This window comes from Phyllostomus discolor, chromosome 7 (assembly GCF_004126475.2).
Source record: "Phyllostomus discolor isolate MPI-MPIP mPhyDis1 chromosome 7, mPhyDis1.pri.v3, whole genome shotgun sequence".
Taxonomy (NCBI): Eukaryota; Metazoa; Chordata; class Mammalia; order Chiroptera; family Phyllostomidae; genus Phyllostomus; species Phyllostomus discolor.
Window position 1 is genome coordinate 128,004,562 of NC_040909.2, and position 17,862 is coordinate 128,022,423.

Here is a 17,862-nt window from a genome sequence, read left to right on the forward strand (position 1 = left end):
TGTAGTTGAGAGGCCAAAGAATACAGTCGCCAAGAACATGTAGAATGACGATACTCATAGCATTCAAAAGAGGTAAGCTAAGCAAATGGGGCTTACTTAGCCCATGAAGGGTTGCTGCTGTTCTGACTGTTAGTTTCTAGACAGAGAAACGGGGGTGCAGTGGGGCCGGGATCTGCACGCTCCGCAGTGGCATCGACTCCGCGTTGCGCCCGCTCTGCGACATTCCTGGGTGCTCCTCGAAGGGTATCGCTGTTCCAAGGTGGTGCTGGGTGGGACGGGGGGCTCCTCCCAGGGCCGGGTCCCTGTGATGTTCTCCTTACCCCATGTGGACCCTCGCACCCCTTCCCCAGCCAGGAGCCCCCACGCCTCTCCCGTGTGAGTCTACCTTCCACCCAAGGTGGGCTGAGCACCGCATCCAGGACGGTTCTGAGTCTTCCGTCTCCTCTCTGCCTCCCACCCAGTGCCCTTCTCCTGTGAGTTTCTGCAGTGGAACCACCCCAGGCCCCGCAAACGGGCAGTGATGTCATCTGTCCCAGGTGACTCCTCACGTGTGATGTTCCCCTGTCGGGTAGATGGAGACAGAGACCTTGTCTTGTACTTTGTGATTCTCCATCCCCCACGTGGTTGGCCCAGGGCCACGCCCAGCGCAGGTGCCAAGCCATTACACGACTGACTGCTGAAAAATGGTAGCAGTCATGATCCCCAGAGCCCACCTTGGCAAAGGGGCATGTGCTCAGTGCAGTCCCCTCGGGAAGTTCACCCCTTATTGCAAAGGTGGCACCTGGCTCAGGCCCTCTGAGACCCCAAGAACACCCCCCACCCCGCCCACGGCACATTTATGCTTGGTGCTGGCACACCTGTGCCCTTTGCAGGTGGCTCCACCAGTCACATCCGCGGAACCAGGAATGTGACTTCCCTTCGTGGGGGCAGGCAACACAGGCGTGGGGGACAGGTGCTCAGAATAAGGGGCAGCGGTACCACAGGGTGCCCAGTTTCGCTGTTTGCCTCCTGACCTGACTGAAGACAGCTCAGAGGAGGCCTGACGCCCGCCTGGGCGGCGGCCACGTCATGGAGACCCACGTGCACGGTCTGCCGTAGGGACCGCCTTGAAACAGCGCTTCGCTTCCGGCTGGATCGGCTCCGTGAGTGTGTTCGATGTTGGTCTGCACAGTGCGTGTGGGGGGAGGAACGAGCGAGCGAGCGAGCAGGCACGTGAGGAGCACCGCAGCACCTCCCAGCCCGAGTGGATCTCTGAGAGGCAGTGCACGGCGTGGTGTTTGTACACGTGTGTGCCTGTAAGGGGGTGGGGGGCTGCCAGCAGCCCCTCGGAAAGACAGTCCGGGTTTTTTTGTTTTTTGTTTTAATTTTTATTTATTTATTTTTAGAGAGGGAAGGGAGAGAGAGAGAGAGAGAGAAACATCAATGTGCAGTTGCTGGGGGCCGTGGCCTGCAACCCAGGCATGTGCCCTGTCTGAGAATCGAACCTGTGATGCTTTGGTTCGCAGCCCGCGCTCAATCCACTGAGCTACCCCAGCCAGGGCTGACAGTCCCTTTTTGAAGCAGCCCCAACCCTCATCCCTCTGCCTTGTGCCTTCCTCCCTCGGCTCCCTCCGCTGGCCTGAATTTAACTACTTTCTTCTTCATAAGTAGAACACCTCTCCTGCCCCCAAGTCCCACCCCACCCCCTTGTTAACTGGCCTCTCCCCATCGACTGTCCCACGAACGTGATTTTGTGCGGGAAGAGGCATGGACTCTGTTCACAGGCCCTGTTCGGTCCCAAGTCCCACAGTCCCTCTCTGTTCCAATGAGGAAGACTGGACAGGGCTGGGGGTTGGGGGAACGGGCAGGATGTTTTCCCCAGATTCCCAGTTTTCTTTTTTTTTTCCAGTAAAATATTTTCCTGGGCATCAGAGGGAGAGGAAATGGACAATCTCTGCTTCTTCAGAGACCAATTTTAGCCACTGGCAGAGGTTCAGGGGCGGCCAGCGCCCTGCCCCCGGCTCTCTGCTCGCTCAGTCTGCATGGCTGGGATGGCGGGAGCCGAGAGAGTTCCGGTGTCACAAAAGGAGGAGGCGGTTTGGAAGCCCAGACCGTGCGCAGTTCCCGAGCAATTGTTATGAAGTCGGAGGTGCCCCTGAAACCTGTTTGCCGAGGTCATTACCCCACTAGGGTGTCTTCGTGGCCACTTGCATGTGGACACCAGATTAGGTGGAACTCCCAGCAAAGCCCTGGGTCTCTGGGGTGGCTGCCAAGAAGCACTGGAGCAACTGCAAAGGGGCCTGTCTGGGTTTTCCACAGTGGAGAGGTGGGGATCGAGGGTGAGAGAGGCGTCTGGCCTCCCTCCCAGGGAGCCTGGGGCTGCCCTTCACTGCTGTGTCCCTTGCGTGGCCTTGTGGCCCTGATCTCCATGTCCCCTTCTTCACTGGAGACACGGGGTTAGCAGTTCCTGCCTGCTAGGGAGCCGCTCTGGAGGCAGGCTTTACCTGCTCTGCTGCTCCCTCGCTGTGTGGCTTTGGGCAAGTTACCTCACCTCTCTGTTCCTGGATTTCCTGGCCGTATCCGTTTCCTGTGGCTGCTGTAAGAAAGGACTACACACTTGGCAGCTTGAAACCATTCAGATTGAATCTCTCAACAGTTTTGGAGGCCGGAAGCCCAAAATCAAGGGTCAGCAGGGCCCTGCTCCCCCTGGGGGCTCTAACGGGAAGATCCTTCCTTGCTTCTTGCAGCTTCTAGAGGCTGTGGGCATTCCTCACAGCTGCATCCCTCCACTCTCGGCCTCTGTCTCCGCGACACCTTCTCTCTGTCTCTGTGTTTCTCCCCTGGGTGTCTCCCCTGCGGACACATGCCTTTGGGTGTCAGACCCATCTGGGTAATCCAGAGTGATCTCCTCTTGAGATCCCTAATCACGCCCACAAAGACTCTTTCCCAGTAAGGCCACACTCACAGATTCTGGGGAGCAGAACTGGGCATGGACTTCTGGTGTAGGGGGGCACAGTTCAGCCAGCGAAGCTGGCCCGTCAGTGGAGGACGGCCATGGGGCTCACCACACCATGGAGACCGCCCGAGTCTCTGGGTCTGAGGTCCTTCGAGTGGCACAGAGCGAGTGTAACGCAACCTTGGCTGTTATCGTAATCCTCAAAGCTGTCCCTTGAAACTCACCGTGACCGTCACCGTCAGCAGCCGCGCAGCCGACTTCCCGGAAGGCGTTTCCCAGACTCTCCGCATCTCACACCCACTCTCAACTCTTGACCCTCGACTCCACCTGGGTCAGGAGTCACTCCGTCGGCTCCGTCCTTTAAGTGATCCTGGTCCCTCGTTGTCTTCCACGCCCCGCTCCGTCTCTTAGTCTTGTCTGCCCCGGCTTCAGCATGTATCCCCACTGCGAGCACCGCCTCCCGGGCCCGCCAGGCCATACCCCTCCAGGGGGGCGCCCTTCCCCTTCTGTTGGACGTGAATGGCACCCCCGGAGCTGTGCCGGCAGCACACGCTAGAGCAGCCGCTTTGGCGGTGCTGCAGCGCTTGCCGCCTCTGCCGCTGCCCCCCGGTCGGTGTCCCGTCCTCTGCCTCAGGGACTGTCACAGCAGCCACTGGCTGTGCCCTGGGCTCGGCTCTCACCTGCCGCTCCGTCCACAGTAGCCACTGCCGCTCCTCCCTGCACTTCACACCTCCCACACCCACGACTCTGCCCTCCTCGTAGCTGCTGTTTCCAAACAGGCCCCGTTCTGGCGCTTTCCTGTCCCCAGACCTCCATGGGTTCCCCCACCCCAGAGCAAAAGCCAGAGTCCCCGTGGTACCCACAAGGCCCCATAGGATCACTGCCCTGGCAGCCGCCTGGCCTCCCCACTCAGCCTTGAACACCACCCACACCCACTGGCATTCACACCCACTGTTTCCTCCGCCTGGAACACTCCCCCTGGCTGTCTTTGCGGGCTTTCCCCTCGTTTCACCCAGATTCTGCCTCCAAGACACCCTGTCCAAGAGAGGCCTTCCCCGGCCTCCATCGGGCTGTAGCTGAGCTAGCACCCCTGAGCTCCGAGTGCTCTGGTTCTTCTTCCGAGGGCGTGTTGCTCCTGGACGTGGGGTGTGGGTTTGCTTGTGGAGTCGTCTGCTTTCCCCATCACACGCGGCTCCGCGAAGGGAGGGGCCCTGTTGGGTGGCTGCTGCTGGCTCCTCAGCACCTGGCACGTCTCAGGCGCAGGGTAAACGTTTCCTGGACGAGGGAATCACTTTGGGCGGGCTCTGGCTTCGTGTGCGTGACCTCAGGTCTCCCAACAGGCCACGAGGTTGGCCTTGTCACATCCTCGTTTGTGGGGGGCGCAGAGGCTGTAATAAATGGCCCCTGGCTGCCCAGCTAGTGAGAGGTGGTGGGTGGCAGGGTCTGAAGAAGCTCGTCTCACTCCCGAAACCACGGTCTGAGTCACCATCTGTCCCGAGGCAGGAGTGAAAGACCTTGGGACGGGGACATGGGGTACACTAAAGTGCCAGGGCGACCGTCGCCTGGCCCGAGGCATCTCCGCAGAGGGCTCCCGAGTGATCTGGGTCTCCTTCCTGTTTACGTTTGAGAAGTTTGAGAGTGGCTTACACAACTGCCCAGATGATGCAACGGGAGGTGCTAGGGACGGTGTCTGGGAAGTGTCATTGCCCTGTGCAGTTCCCGTCAGACCCGGGAGGCCCGGGATGCTCCAGAAATGGGGTGCACAGGCTGCCCGAATGTGTCCTTTATTCCACAAACTGGTCAGTCCGTGTCTCTGCCCTCAGTAAACACAGGGCATTGATTAGAATCCAGTATCTCAGTGTGGGGCCATGCAAAGAGCACGAGGCTGAGTCAAAAGATGCATATTCCTAATGCTACTTGCTAAAATATCATGTCGCCTTAAATAATAATAATAACTCCTACTCCCCGAGTCTCCTCGGGTGCGAGGCACATTCCAAATGCTTTATACTTATTAACTCATTTAGCTCCCCAAACCACTCTGGGGGGTCAGCACTCTCATCAACCCCAGTTAATGCTAGTCCCAGAGACACAGAGATGTTGAGTAACTTGGCCAGAGTCACACAGCTAACAACCAGCAGAGCCCGGCTGTGAACTCAGGCCGTCTGTCTCCTGAGGACAAGACCAGCTCTCTTCTGTGACCCTCGGCTTCGCCTGTAACTGGCAGGGAGTGCGTTCAATCCCACCTTCCAGCTTGAAAAGTCCACGCTTTCAAGGCTGAGACTCTGGGAGCCGTTTTGAGTCACTGGTGTGAAGGTGAAAGTGTCAGGGGCGGGGATGCAGCGCGGCTGGGCCAAGGGTGTCGGAGGGCAGATCCAAGACGCAGGCTTCCTTCCCACTGCGTCCTTGCTTGCATCTCGCTGTCCCGCCCTTTTCACGCCTCGATGGCTTGCAGGCATACAAGCCTGCAGGTGCCTGTCTTGCCCCCACCATCTTTCCCTTCCGCGCAGGAAAAGGAAAACGAAACCCGTGTGGTCATGTGGTATTTCTTAACTTCAGTGTCCCCTCGCATCTCTTTTTGTGCTTAATTCACCCAGACCCCTTGTGTGGATGGGCAGGGAGAGCCCCAGCTTACAGGTGAGAGAACAGACAGGTTGAGAAGGCTGATCTTAAGGCCACGTGCACCTCCTCCTGCCTCCTCGAGTGTTTCCTGGGTCCTCCCGCAGGGTCTTTCTTGCTTCGCTGGAGTAATCTTAGCGACACAGCCTGTGATCCCCCCCAGCCACCTCCCACACTGCCGCCAGCACTGGGTGGTAACGAATACCCATCATAATGACAGCTGTCCTTGACCGAGTGCCTCTGGGGAGCCAGGAACTGTGCTGGGGGCTTTTCACGTTTCATTTCCTGCTAACCCTCACTGTACCCCTTTGAGATACACAGCGTTAACTAAGACGCCCATTTCACAGATGAGAGGCCTGGTGCCACGCCGGCCCACGTGACAGTGCCTACGGTCACACAGGTAGAAAGTGGGAAACCAGCACCTGTGTGTGTTAACACAGATCGTCCGCGGTCCCCTCCCTGGTTAAAGCCTCTGGGATGCGGGGTCGTGACTCCTGACAACAGTGGCCAGGGTCCTTGGCGTGGTGTGCAAGCCCTGTGCCCCCTGCCCCTGCCCCTCTGCCCATGTCCTCGCTCCACATCTGTGCCCCCAGCCACCCGTCGCCACCTGCTCTGCCCCACTCCCCTCTGCTCCCTTTAACTCCCTCCGCTTCTGACTGCTGCTTCCCCACCCAGCCTTCCTGGACCAGGCCAAAGCCGCCTTCTCCGTGCAGCTTCCTCGAATCTGGCCTCTCCCACGCCCTGCTCCCAGCCCAGCCGCCCCTCTGCCCCAGGGCTCCTGCACAGCCCAGGCAGCGTCACCGGCACCTCACGTGGTCCGAGGAACCAAGGACAGCAGGGAGCTGTGCTGCAGGCAGAGAACTGCGGAGTGCGTGCCCTGCCTGAGGGCATTCTGATTCCTCTTTTTTTTTAAAAGCGTTATGCCAGCCCAACAGAACCACTCTGTGGCTGCTGTTTGACCCATGGGCCACCATCAGAGTCCTTGGAGCTCCTGGTTTGTCTCTACATTTAGTGCTTAAAGGAGGGGAAGGGGGAAGGGAAGGAGGGAAAGAATTTACCTGGCAGATGTGGCAATTAAGCTTCCGTAAGACGTGGTGTATCCGTGCGCTCCGGCTGCCGTAACAACATACCGTAGACTCGGTGGCTAAAACAACAGAAGTTTGTTTTCTCACGGTTTCGGAGGCTGGAAGTCCAAGATCAAGGTTCCAGCCAGTTCTGACTCTGGTGAGGACTCTCCCTCACTTGCAGGCAGCTGCCTTCTCGCCGTGTCCTCCCGTGGCCTTTCCTCAGCATGTGTGTGTGTGTTGGGGACAGAGGGGGGAGGAGGAGAAAGAATGCACTCCGGTGTCTCTTCTTATACTGACGCTGATTCCAGGGGACCAGGGCCCTGCCATTCTGACCCCATTCCACCGCAGTTACTCCCTTACAGGTCTCATCTCCAAATCCAACCACGCCATGGTTAGGGCTTCAGTGCATGAATTTTGGAGGGACAGACAGTCCATAGCTCATGGCATTCCAGACCCTTCCATCCACAGGTATCTCCTGTGTCCTTAGCATGGGGACTCCAAAAATGTTGAAGGCAAGCAGCAGGGGCCAGTGGTCAGAGGCTTGGATTTTCCTACCAGGCAAATTCGAGTTTGAGCCTAACTCTGCCACTTACCATAGGACCTTAGGCAACCTGCGCCACCTCCCTGAGCCTCAGCTCCTCGCTGGGAAAGGGGGACAATGACGCCAACCGCACAGGGTTCGTGTGAGGGTTCAGCGGGATGCACGCACACCCGCAGTGCCTGGCCCACTCGTTCCTGCACTCGGGGAGCATTTATTGAGCACGTACTTCGTGCTGGGTGCTGTGCTGGGTGCTGTGCTGGGTGCTGTGCTGGATGCTGTGCTGGGTGCCGGGAAGCAGGAAGGAGCCGATCCCTCATAATCTTTCTTTCTGGAGGAGCCAGATGGTAAACAAGTCACTGAGTCATCGGGTAACAAGCCAGTACTTTGAGGATGGGACACGGGCTTCATTTCCTTTAAGGAAATAGAACAGGTGGTGAACCGGAGGGCACGAGCGGAGGAAAGGCCTCTCTGGTGAGGTGGCTTCGACAAGAAGCTGACGGCAGCACCAACACTCGAGACAGAGTCTGCTGGGGGGGAATAGAGCATGCAAAGGCCTGCAGTGGGCCCGCCTGGGGCTCATCACCATGACTGTTGTGTGGTCAGTGCACATGGTGCCAGCCTCGGGGCCACCACCCTCTGGGGATGCAGGATCTCTCTGCCCAGCCCTCCAGGGTCCAGCAGTGCCCAGCGTCCCGGGCATCCAGGGCAGCACGGCTCAGTGAGGGTGGCAGACTCGGCTCGGGAAGGCCCATTGGAGCTGGACGAGGGAGGGGGAGTGTGTGTGGGGACAAAGGCAAGCGTTCCAGGGGGCCGGGGAATTCGGTCGAAAAGCCTGGTATCTGAGGAGCCTTCAAAGACCACCCAGGCCCCAGCCAGTTCTGAGAGAACTGGCAGGTCAGGGGGTCCGAGGCACCATCTGGGTGACCCCGTCGTCACCGCGGGCCAGGCAGGTTGTCAGTTGGAGAGAATGTGCTCCCCACTCGAGACACAAGACCCTGGGCGGAAGCCCAGCAGTGTGAGTCACAACCAGATGCAAGTCTTGTCGGGGAGAGCCGTGGCTGCAGTCACCGTCCCAGTTTCCTGGAAACTCCCTGAGCGGAGGGCTCTGCTGGCCACGGCTCCGAGGGGGCGTGCTGGGGGGCTGGGCGCAGGCTGGTGGCCCTGCAGCCGCACCTGCCGGGTCCCGTGCCCGAGCCCTGTGGGGACCCTGGGAGAGTCGGAGATGGCAGTGGACATGCATGGGGTGCTCTGTCTCCCCTCCTGCAGGATGCCTGGAGCTCCCTGGCCTCCTGACAGAGGTCAGCATGTGCCCCTGAGGTGTGGGTATGGGAAAAGCAGCTGGTATGGGAGAGGGGGCCCACTGGGAGTCCTTGCCCTGCAAGCTGGAGTTCAAATCCAAGGATTTGCACAAACACAGTTTCTCTGACCCTTGGTTCCCTCATCTACAGAGTGACGGGATAAACTGGGACTTCTCCAAGTTCCGCCCAGCTGGAACGTTCAGGCATTACCTTCATGTCCCTCACTATAGGGAAGGGAAACAGGCCCAAAAGCACAGGCTTGTTCAGAGCCAACCCAGATGGAGGTGGGTCTGGGGCTTCCGCTCTGGCCAGATACACACCCCCTGACACCCTTGCTCCCATGTCCTGCCTCTTCTGCCCCACCGTCTGGTCCCTGCATGCCCCTTTTCTCTTTCCCCTCTGCCTGTGCTCCTTACCTGCCAGACATGGAGATTCAGCCACCGCAATGACAGTGTTCCCACCTGGGTGGGTGGGTCCCAGATCAGAACCACAGTGGGAACGCCCAGGGCCATTGGCCCCCTGTGCATACTCACTGGTGCTAAGCCACCTCCTCCAGCCACCTCTCGCCTGAATCCCACACATCCTCCAATCCATGGTGAATGGCACCTCCACCAGGAAGCCCCTCCAGATCACCCACCATAGGCACCACTTTGCCAAGCCCTCCCCATCGTTGCCACTTCATAATCCCGCCGTTGGCATTTCCACTTACTTTTATTGTCATTATTTGTGCCTGTATCGTGGCTCCTCTGCACAGCTTCAAACTCATGGACGGCAGTAGCCAGTCACCCCCAATTTCCTCAGGCCTGCCGCCAGCCTCCCCGTCTACAGCTGGTGTGTTTGTGTTCTTGGTGCTGGGGAGGTAATTGCAGAATACATGGAGTTCTCGTTCTTCTGTGCAAAAGATCCTTTCCTTTTGGAATGAGGGCTCGGGTGTGCAAGAGCATCTGCTCTGAAGCAACTCGGGGCCGAATCTCAGCTCCACGGTCTGCACACTGTGGGCCCTTGGGCAAGTCACTTCGCACTTCTGTGCCTCGGTTTCCCCACCGGTAAAATGAGGGCGATCACAATCCCCTAACGTGGTGGCTGTGCCGGTCCGTCGAGTCCAGTGCATGGAGCGTGCTTGACACAGTGCCCAGGATGGACATGAGTCCATAAATGAAGTTGTTTGTTTGGGGCGGTCCTCCATGCAGATTTTTAAAAAATTGATTCACCGCCTTGCACAATTCAACTTTGGCTTTAGGGAGCTGCCACATCCTCTCCTGTCCCTGCATGCAGTGTGACCCTGCCTCAAGCTCCAGAGCCCACCGCACAGCCTCCCCGCCGCTCTCGGCCGGAGCAGGGGGCAGGGAAGGGAGGGGTGGCACCCCCGTCACTGGCGTAACTGCTCGCCAGCCTGGGACCAGCGGCCACATGAAGCCTTCTTACTCAATTCATGTGACTCGACAAATTTGGAATGTGTTAGGGAGAGAGAGTTTTTCCAGCTATGAGTCAGTACATTTCTGCCCTCAAACACATTTAAAAAAATTTTTTTTAGAGGAAAAGAGTTTAGCGAGAATCATTTATGAGTGCAAAGTGGAAGTCTCTGGAAATTTTATGTTGACCCTGAAGGCAAGCAATGCTCAAGACATTTAATAAAGGGTCCCAAACAGGATGCAATAGAGAGAACACACGGCCAGCTGCCTTCTCCTTCTGGATTCACCAGCCACTGCGCTCCACAGGGAGGGTCCGGTTTATGTGGGCTTATTCTTAAGCACCTCCTGTATACCCAGGTTTGTGCTGAATGTGGTGGGGAAATCAGGGATGTGTGAAAGAATGGAAACAGAAACAGCATTTATTAAGCACCTCCTATGTGCCAAACAGCCATGAGAGGGGTGGTGATATGTGTGCGAAGAAATGGGACAATTATATTCAGACACTCAGGTTCAAACCCCAGTATCCCACTTTTATTTTTTTAAAGATTTTATTTATTTACTTTCAGAAAGAGGGGAGGGGAAGGAGAGAGAGAGGAAGAGAAATACCCATGTACAAGAGAAACATAAATCCATTGCCTCTCACACAACCCCCAACTGGGGACCCTGCCTGCAACCCAGGCATGTGCCCCAACAGGGAGTCGAACCCACAACCTTTCAGTTTGCAGGCTAGTGTTCAGTCTACTGAGCCACACTAGCCAGGGCCCAGCTTTTATAATATTATTTCATCCCCATCGAATCCTATCGAATGGAGGACAAAACTAAAGCTCAGAGTAGACAAATACTTTGCCTCTGGACACGAAGCTCTTGAATGGTGGAAACCATGCTCTAAACTGGGTCTGTCAGCCCCCCGGGGTCAAGACATTAGGGTTAAATTAATGTCCCTGGAAGTAGGAACTGAGCTGCCCACCAGGGAGGGGGGCAGACACACCCCTTTTGGAGGGCACGTCTCTTCACCCACCTTCTGCCACTGGCCGTTGAGTCCTGCCCTTCAGGGACTACGAAGCGCCCGGTTCTCATCCAGGGTGATCCTCTCTTTGCTGTTGTTTGTTTTAGGGACAGAAACCACTGCCCGCCCCAAGGGCTCGCGTTTCCAGCTCACTTACGGCCCTTTTGCAAAGGGCTCGTTTGCACAGATTCCCGATCTCCAGGGAGCTGTGTCTTTCCCAATGAAACACGAGCCGGAATCAAAGGTGCATTCATCCCTGCACATCTGCCAGCAGCCGTGCTGGAGCCAGGGCTCCCGGGGACCCACGGGGGCTCAGGCCAGGTGCCCGGGGAGCATTTTTCCCCACACAAATCAGATCGCCCTGTGGTTGCCCTTTGCAGAGACGGCAGGGGCCTGGGTGTTGCTTCTCAGGTTGCTGGGAGCAATGCGGGGAGCCCAGCGTCATGGGTGGATTCCACCATCCATTTGATGACTCCTTTTGAGGGCCACCCTGGGCCGGGAACTACAGACCCCAGGAATCCCACTCTTGGGTGACTGCCCACCCCTCCCAGGTGAAGAACCAGTTTCTGGCAAGACCAGTGAGCCCCTGAAGGTCTGGCCCCGGCCCATTCTCTGGCCCACTCCCACTGTCCGGTGTCCACCTTGCCCCTCCCACCAGTCCCACTCGCACCTTTCTCTGGCGTCGTCGGCTCTTCCGCTCTCGCTGGGTTCGCTGCTGCGTGCCTTTCAGGCCCGTCCCCACCACCCAGGCCCCATCTGCTGTCCTCCCCATGTGCCTGTCCTGGCAATCTTGCCACCGTTGCCTGGGCTCCAGGAGGTAGCACAATAACATCATTGAAGTCTTCTGTCTCCGACCCAAGTGCTAGGGCGGGACTCAAACCTTATCTCCCCAGCACCCGGCCCCTAGTCTCGGTGCCCCATGAAGGCTTGGAAGAACGGAGAGATGGCAGTGAGCAAAATGGACACTGCCCTGCTGTTGCTGGGCACGTCTTTTTGGAGCGTTGGCTGTGCTGGACACCTTTGAGGGGGAAATTTTGGGAAACAAATACAGGTCAATTCTAGAGCAGAATGTGGTGGTCTCGACCAAGACACCAAGCTGCCCCCACACACCCTGGGGAGGTTATAAACTCAGCCTCCTCCATACACTTTGGGGGTCTCAGTGGAAGAGTAGGTGGGGTTGGCGGGAGGGGTGGCCCAGTTTTCCAGCCATTTCAGTCATGAAGCCAAGTTTAAGAAACGGCCCTGGCTAGGTCCCTCGGTTGCAGCGTCATCCCAATACACCCAAGTTGCAGGTTTGATCCCCAGTCAGGGCACATACAGGAAGCAACCAACAAGTACATAAATTAGTGAAACAACAAATTCTCTCTCTCTCTCTCTCTCCCTCCCTCCCTCCCTGTTCCCTTAGATCTTTCTAAAGTCAATAAATTTAAAATCAATAAATTTAATTTCTAAATTAAAATCAATTGTAAAGTCAATAAATTAAAAAAATTATTTTTAAAAAAGAGTCTGTCAGGGAAGAGTGGACAGACTATGCTCAATAAGGCCAGAGTTCTAACCCCAGGGCTGGGCTTTCTACCCCTGCGACGCCGGGCAACTTACTTGAGCGCTCCAGGTCTCAGGTTTGCATCTGTAAAATGGGCATAGGAGTGCCTGCTTCTTGGAGTTGCCGTGGGAAGAGAGATGAGCCGTGAGGCACCCGTTCAGTGCCTGGCCGTTGTGTTAGTCATTTGTTAGTGATTTTTTTTTTTAATGAAAGGCTGTGGTTGGTGACTAAGGTGAGACATTTTCAGGAGCAGACAGCAACTTTAAGGCTAGACTTCTGGCTTGCAGAATGATGGCTCCCCAGAAGTAGCTTTAGCTTTTCACCTTCTTTTAACTTGACTTTCCTCTCCTGTGTCCGGTCTGGAGCCAGAGCCTGTCGCGCCCTCCCCTGTGCTCTGTGACTGCATTCTGTCTCTGTCTCTGTCTCTGTCTCTGTCTCTCTCTGTCTCTGTCCATCTCTGCCTCTGTCTCTCTCTGTCTCTGTCTCTCTCTGTCTGTCTCTGTCTCTCTCTCTCTCTCTGTGATCACTGTGAGGACACAAGAGAAGTGTGTGAGAGGACCAGGACCACACTCACATGTCCCACCTCCACAATCAGTACTCTTCCCCCCCCCCCCGCCCCCTGCCCCCCATCCTCCGAGCTGGTTAGGACCAAGGGTCCCACGGGCGGTGGCGCAGTGCTGGGTCCTCGAGGAAATGGGGAGACAGAACCATTCAGTGAGACCACCTGGCTCTGAGGACAGCTCACTGTGCCGCCCTGGCTGAGTCACTCTGCCCCTCTGTGCCCACCGAGAAGCAGGTAGGCAGCTGAGGGGAGTAAGTATTATCGATGATGGTAGTAATCAGCACACCTGCTTGCACGACACTAAGCACTTTCTGTGTTACCTCCCTCAGTCCTGTGGGGAGTGTCAGGGTGAATTCGGGGGAGAGGGAGGACAGAGCACTGAAGCGAGGGACTTCATGGCCGTGTGACCACATGGTGCACAGTACGCTCGGGAAACCCAGCAGACGGGGAACCGAGAGCAGGGCGAGGTGGGGCAGGGGGCGCTGAGCAGGAGCCAGCCCTCACAGGGCCTTGGAGGCCCCCGGGTAGGGAGCATGTGGTCCCGAGACAAACGGGCCACCTGTTAGCTGCCTCCTTGTGTCCCCTCGTCTGCCCTGTCTCCCCTCGTGAACACGCCCTTCCGCACACTCAGGCTCTTACTTGTCTTTCTCCTTTTTTATACCGTGAGTTCCTGAGGGCAGGGACTGGGGCTCATTGATTTGTGTCTGTGTGGTGCTTTGCACAGAGCCTGGTACATACTGGACTCAATAAATGGTTGTTAATCAAATATTTAATATGGTATTTAATATTTAATAATATTAACATGTTCAATATTTAATAACTTATACATTCGTTATATATAGTCATTAGTACCTATAACAATATTTCCATTATGTAAGCATTTCTGCTATAGAACGATGGATGCATTTCTACAGAACCTTGCATTCAGAAAAATTCAAAACTCATAGCACAGTGCCTTTGGGGACCATTGGGGTGCAGCGGAGCCTCCCAATTCAGACAGCGCTCTAATGAAGCCCAACCCTAGACGTGACATTGGCACAGTAAAAAGGACACGCTAAAATCTGAATTTAAAGAAAACCAGCTATTTAGGACCTGAGTCCCTGCAGGGCTGTGTTTTCAAAACCCAGAGGAGCTCTTGGGGGAGGGATGAGAGCTGGGTGAGGCCGCTGCACGGCAGGGGGAGGCACTTTTTCTGGAGGGAAAGCAGTTGGCACGCTTTGCCAAAATGCGCAGGGACCCACGAGCTAGCCCGTGGCCTTTGCCCGAAGATCAAGGGAACCGAACAACAGGAGCTTCTGAGACAGAGCACGCAGCCCCACCGGCCGCGAGGAGGGGTGTGGAGCCGGTGGGCGTCTGGACAGCGAGGAGTCCTCTGTTGCTTGCTGGGTTGGGGCGTGTTCCATCCAGCTGCTGTCACTTGGTGATGCAAAACATTACTGTGGTGGGAACATCTCCGATGGACCAGTGTGACCCCCACATGTCATTGACATCCGTCCCCTAGTCACCTTATATGCACTCTTCTGCTTCGTGGAAGCGAGTGCCATCGAACAAACAATGTACGTTCAAATCCAAGTTTCACAGACACACCAGGAATGCCGACTGGCCGGTTTAGCTCGAGGAAGGTGCCGGTCACACTCCCCCCCATTGGGGGCTGAGGACCGCTCTCCCCTTGGCCTAGGAGTCAGTTCTGCAAACTCACCAGTGAGAATGTAGAGTAAGAGCCTGTAGGCGGACGATGTGGTGGGATCTCTCTCCCCATCAGCCCATCAGCGGCAGCGATGTTCACACCTCTAGACTTGGAGTCAGCAGACCCCCACCCAGGCTTGCTCCAACGCTGTGTGACCACAGGAAAACCACTTAACCTCTCTGTGCCTCGGTTTTCTCAATGGCAAAATAGCGCTAGTGACACTCCCCAAGTTCTTTGAAGGAGCCGATTAGCTAGTGGAGGAAAAGTTCTTTCTACAGTAAAAACTCTGCAGGGTTTTGCAGGGTGTTGTCATGGCAGTGCCTGGACTATCCAGGTTCGCCTGCCGCCTGGGGCCCTTCTCCCGCTGTGCGGTTAGTTCTGAGGGCAGTGGGCGAGAGCGCTAAACTTGAGGGAGTCAAGGTCAATTTATCCCTGGGATGCGATGCAGAAGCTTGAATTTCCCTGCAGGAAAGGGGCCCAGAATGTGTGTCTGGAGGGGGTTGGCTGGCCTTTGACCACAGCCAAGGAGGAGGGGAACCCACCCCCCTCTCTGAGCAGCCTCCAGTGCACCTGAGATCACCATCCCCCCCTCCCGTCCCTGGCTGAGTGCCCTTCCCACATCACCTGCCCCCAGCTCAGCCCTGCCTACCCCTCCACCCTCTCATCCTCCTTCCCCAAGACGGTGCCGTCAGAGGGGCACCAGCTTGGGCATCCCGTGGACGTGGGTTTGAATCGACTCTACGTCTGCCCAGCTCTACAGCCACAGTGGCCAAGTCCTGGCTTCTCTCCGCCCGTGTCCTCCCCTGGGCCCCCCGAGAATGGGCTGTGACGAGAGACTGACCTCCCACCGTCCGTGATTAAGAGCATACACACGAGCACTTTGCAGACTTGAATGTGCCCAGGAATCACCTGAGGAGCTTGTAAAAAGCAGGTTTCGGTTCCGCGGGCCTAGGTGGGGCCCGAGTCCCTGCCTTCCCAGCAAGCTCCTGGGTGGTGTGAGTTCACCCCTGCACCGCAGGAATACAGATCAGATGGGAAGCGCCTGGCGAAGGGAAGGTTAGCCAACAGGAACCGTTGCCCTTCAGGTGATGCCGCCCCCTCCCCATCTCCACCAAACGGACAGACGAATCAGGAAGGCTCTGCTCACCTCCGAATTCTCAGGGAAACAGGAAAAAACAAGCTTCCCCTGAAGGAGGGCCGGGCTGCCCGCCCCTCCCCAGCACCTGCTCTGTGAGCACACGTGCGCCACAGGCGGGCCCCTGCCTCGGGGAAACCTCCGAGGCTCAGGCCTCGACTCGTCTCAAAGGAAAAGCATCCTCCGAGCTGGGCACACGTCTCGTTGTTCCTCCGGCTGCCGCTCTCCGGGGGAATTTTCAAAGCACACGGGGTCCGCCTGGCAGGAGTCTCCTGGGACATAAATATGCACTCAGGACTTGGGTTTTAAGGCCCACGGTGTCTTCTGGACTCGCGGGCTGTGCGCTGGGCTTCCTCCTCCCCCTCCTCCACATGCAGCCCCAGAGGGCCCTCCACTGTTAGGGAGAGACAGCAGACGGAGCTGGAGGAGACTCCCAGTGGGGGTCGGGACACCTTCCCCCGGCCCCCCAGCCTCCCAGCCCCCCCGGCCCGGCGGGCCTTGCTGGGAGTTCCGCTCTGCCTGCGAAAAGGCCTGCCTCTCCACAAGCTGCTGACTCACCCAGGGCGAGGGTCGTCTTCCTCTCCCAGAATCGCCACAGAGCCCAGAGATTTTTGAGGTCGGTTTAATGAGCAGCTCCGTCCTCACCATTTCCTTTTCCTTTATGGTCCCAGTCTCCATCCCAGCCCTGCCCGCCCCCCCCCCCCACAATGCCACCGTCCGGCCAGACGGGAGAGTGGACACCCAGTGGCTCTGCCCTGCTTTTCATATTGAGTTTCTCTTCTTTGTAGGTCTTGACGCACTGACTGGCCGCGGAGTCCAAGTGTGAAAAGAGTCCCAGGATGTAAGCGATACGGGACGGGTGAGTGAGGTGCCCGTGGCGGGCCGGGGGGCCTCGGGGGGTGTCACGAAGGGAAAGACGAACGGGAGGGGCGGGGGCCGTTCGGAGACTGCTTCCGTCCCGAGGCACCTGGACGCGGCGCCGTGCGGAGAGTCCAGGCGTGCATCCTCTGCAGCGACCGGGTCCCTGCCAGCCCCTCCCCAGAGGCACGCCGAGCCTGCAGGTGGCTGGGCTGTCCCGCCTGCCCTGAGAGCATGGCAGCCCAGAGCCACCGTCCAAAGGGCATGTGCTTGGTTTCCAGGGAATGCCTAACCAGGGCGTGGAAGACAGTCTTAGCATGGCAAGGGCACTGCCTGGCTCATGCCAATTTGTAAGCCACGGCCTGGAGGAGACAGGACTGAAGAGAGGGGAGAAAGCTGCCGTCGCGTGTTTCGAGGCTGTTGCCGACAGGAGGCCAGTGAACAGCTATTGACTTAACCTGAGGAAACCCGCCCCCCCCCCAAAGGAGGTAGGCAGAGGTGAAACAGGTGTCCAGTGCGAGTAGTGAGTTCCCTGTTGCTGGCAGAATGCAAGCGCAGGCTGGAGAAGCGTCGATGAGGGATGTTGAGGTGGGGAGTGGTTCTGAGTAGAGCAGTGTTTCCACAGACTCTGTTCCGTGGTAATCCAGAAACCTCGAGGGGCGGTCAGGTGAGGGAGAGGGCTTAGGGTGCGTGAAGGAGGCACGCTTCTGAGCTCGCGCACACAGGCTCTCGGCGCCACCCGGTTTGGGTGGCGGGTTCTGCGAGTAACCGCTCCGAGGCTGCCGGCTGGAAGGATGCTCGGGTTCCTTCTAAGATGTGCCATTCACTGGTCAGGTGTTGCTGAGCTAACGCCTGACAGCTGCGCCTGGCACAGGTGTGATTCCAAACACCTGTGTCTGTGATGGGGCGGGCGGCTCTCCAAGCACGATGGGGGTTTTGACCAGAGCCTCTGGGAAGCTCTCTCGTACCAGGACCCCCGAGAGATTTACCAGCTTGTCGCGCCATCGAGAGATCTGGCCCAGGGCCCAGACCACGCAGACAGGAGAAAGGCGTGGGGGGCGCTGTGGGAGGGCAGTGAGCGCGGCTTCCCCAGGGAAGGTGGGGCCCTTTGGTGGGACAAGTCACCAAGACCTGGGGCCGCCAAGCCTGAGAAGAACTGCACCCCAGGCCCTGCTGGGGAGATTGCACAGGAGGGACACCCG

The 17,862-nt window shown here is 57.5% G+C and overlaps 1 protein-coding gene across 1 annotated transcript in view; it reads left to right on the plus strand.

Annotated features, from left to right (window-relative positions):
* Nucleotides 1-17,862, plus strand: part of ZHX2 (zinc fingers and homeoboxes 2) — a 133,677-nt gene that overhangs the window by 55,272 nt on the left and 60,543 nt on the right. The window contains exon 2 of the mRNA XM_028533953.2: nt 16,591-16,661. The gene's annotated coding sequence lies outside the window, so the exon portion shown is untranslated. The remainder of the gene's footprint in view (nt 1-16,590; nt 16,662-17,862) is intronic.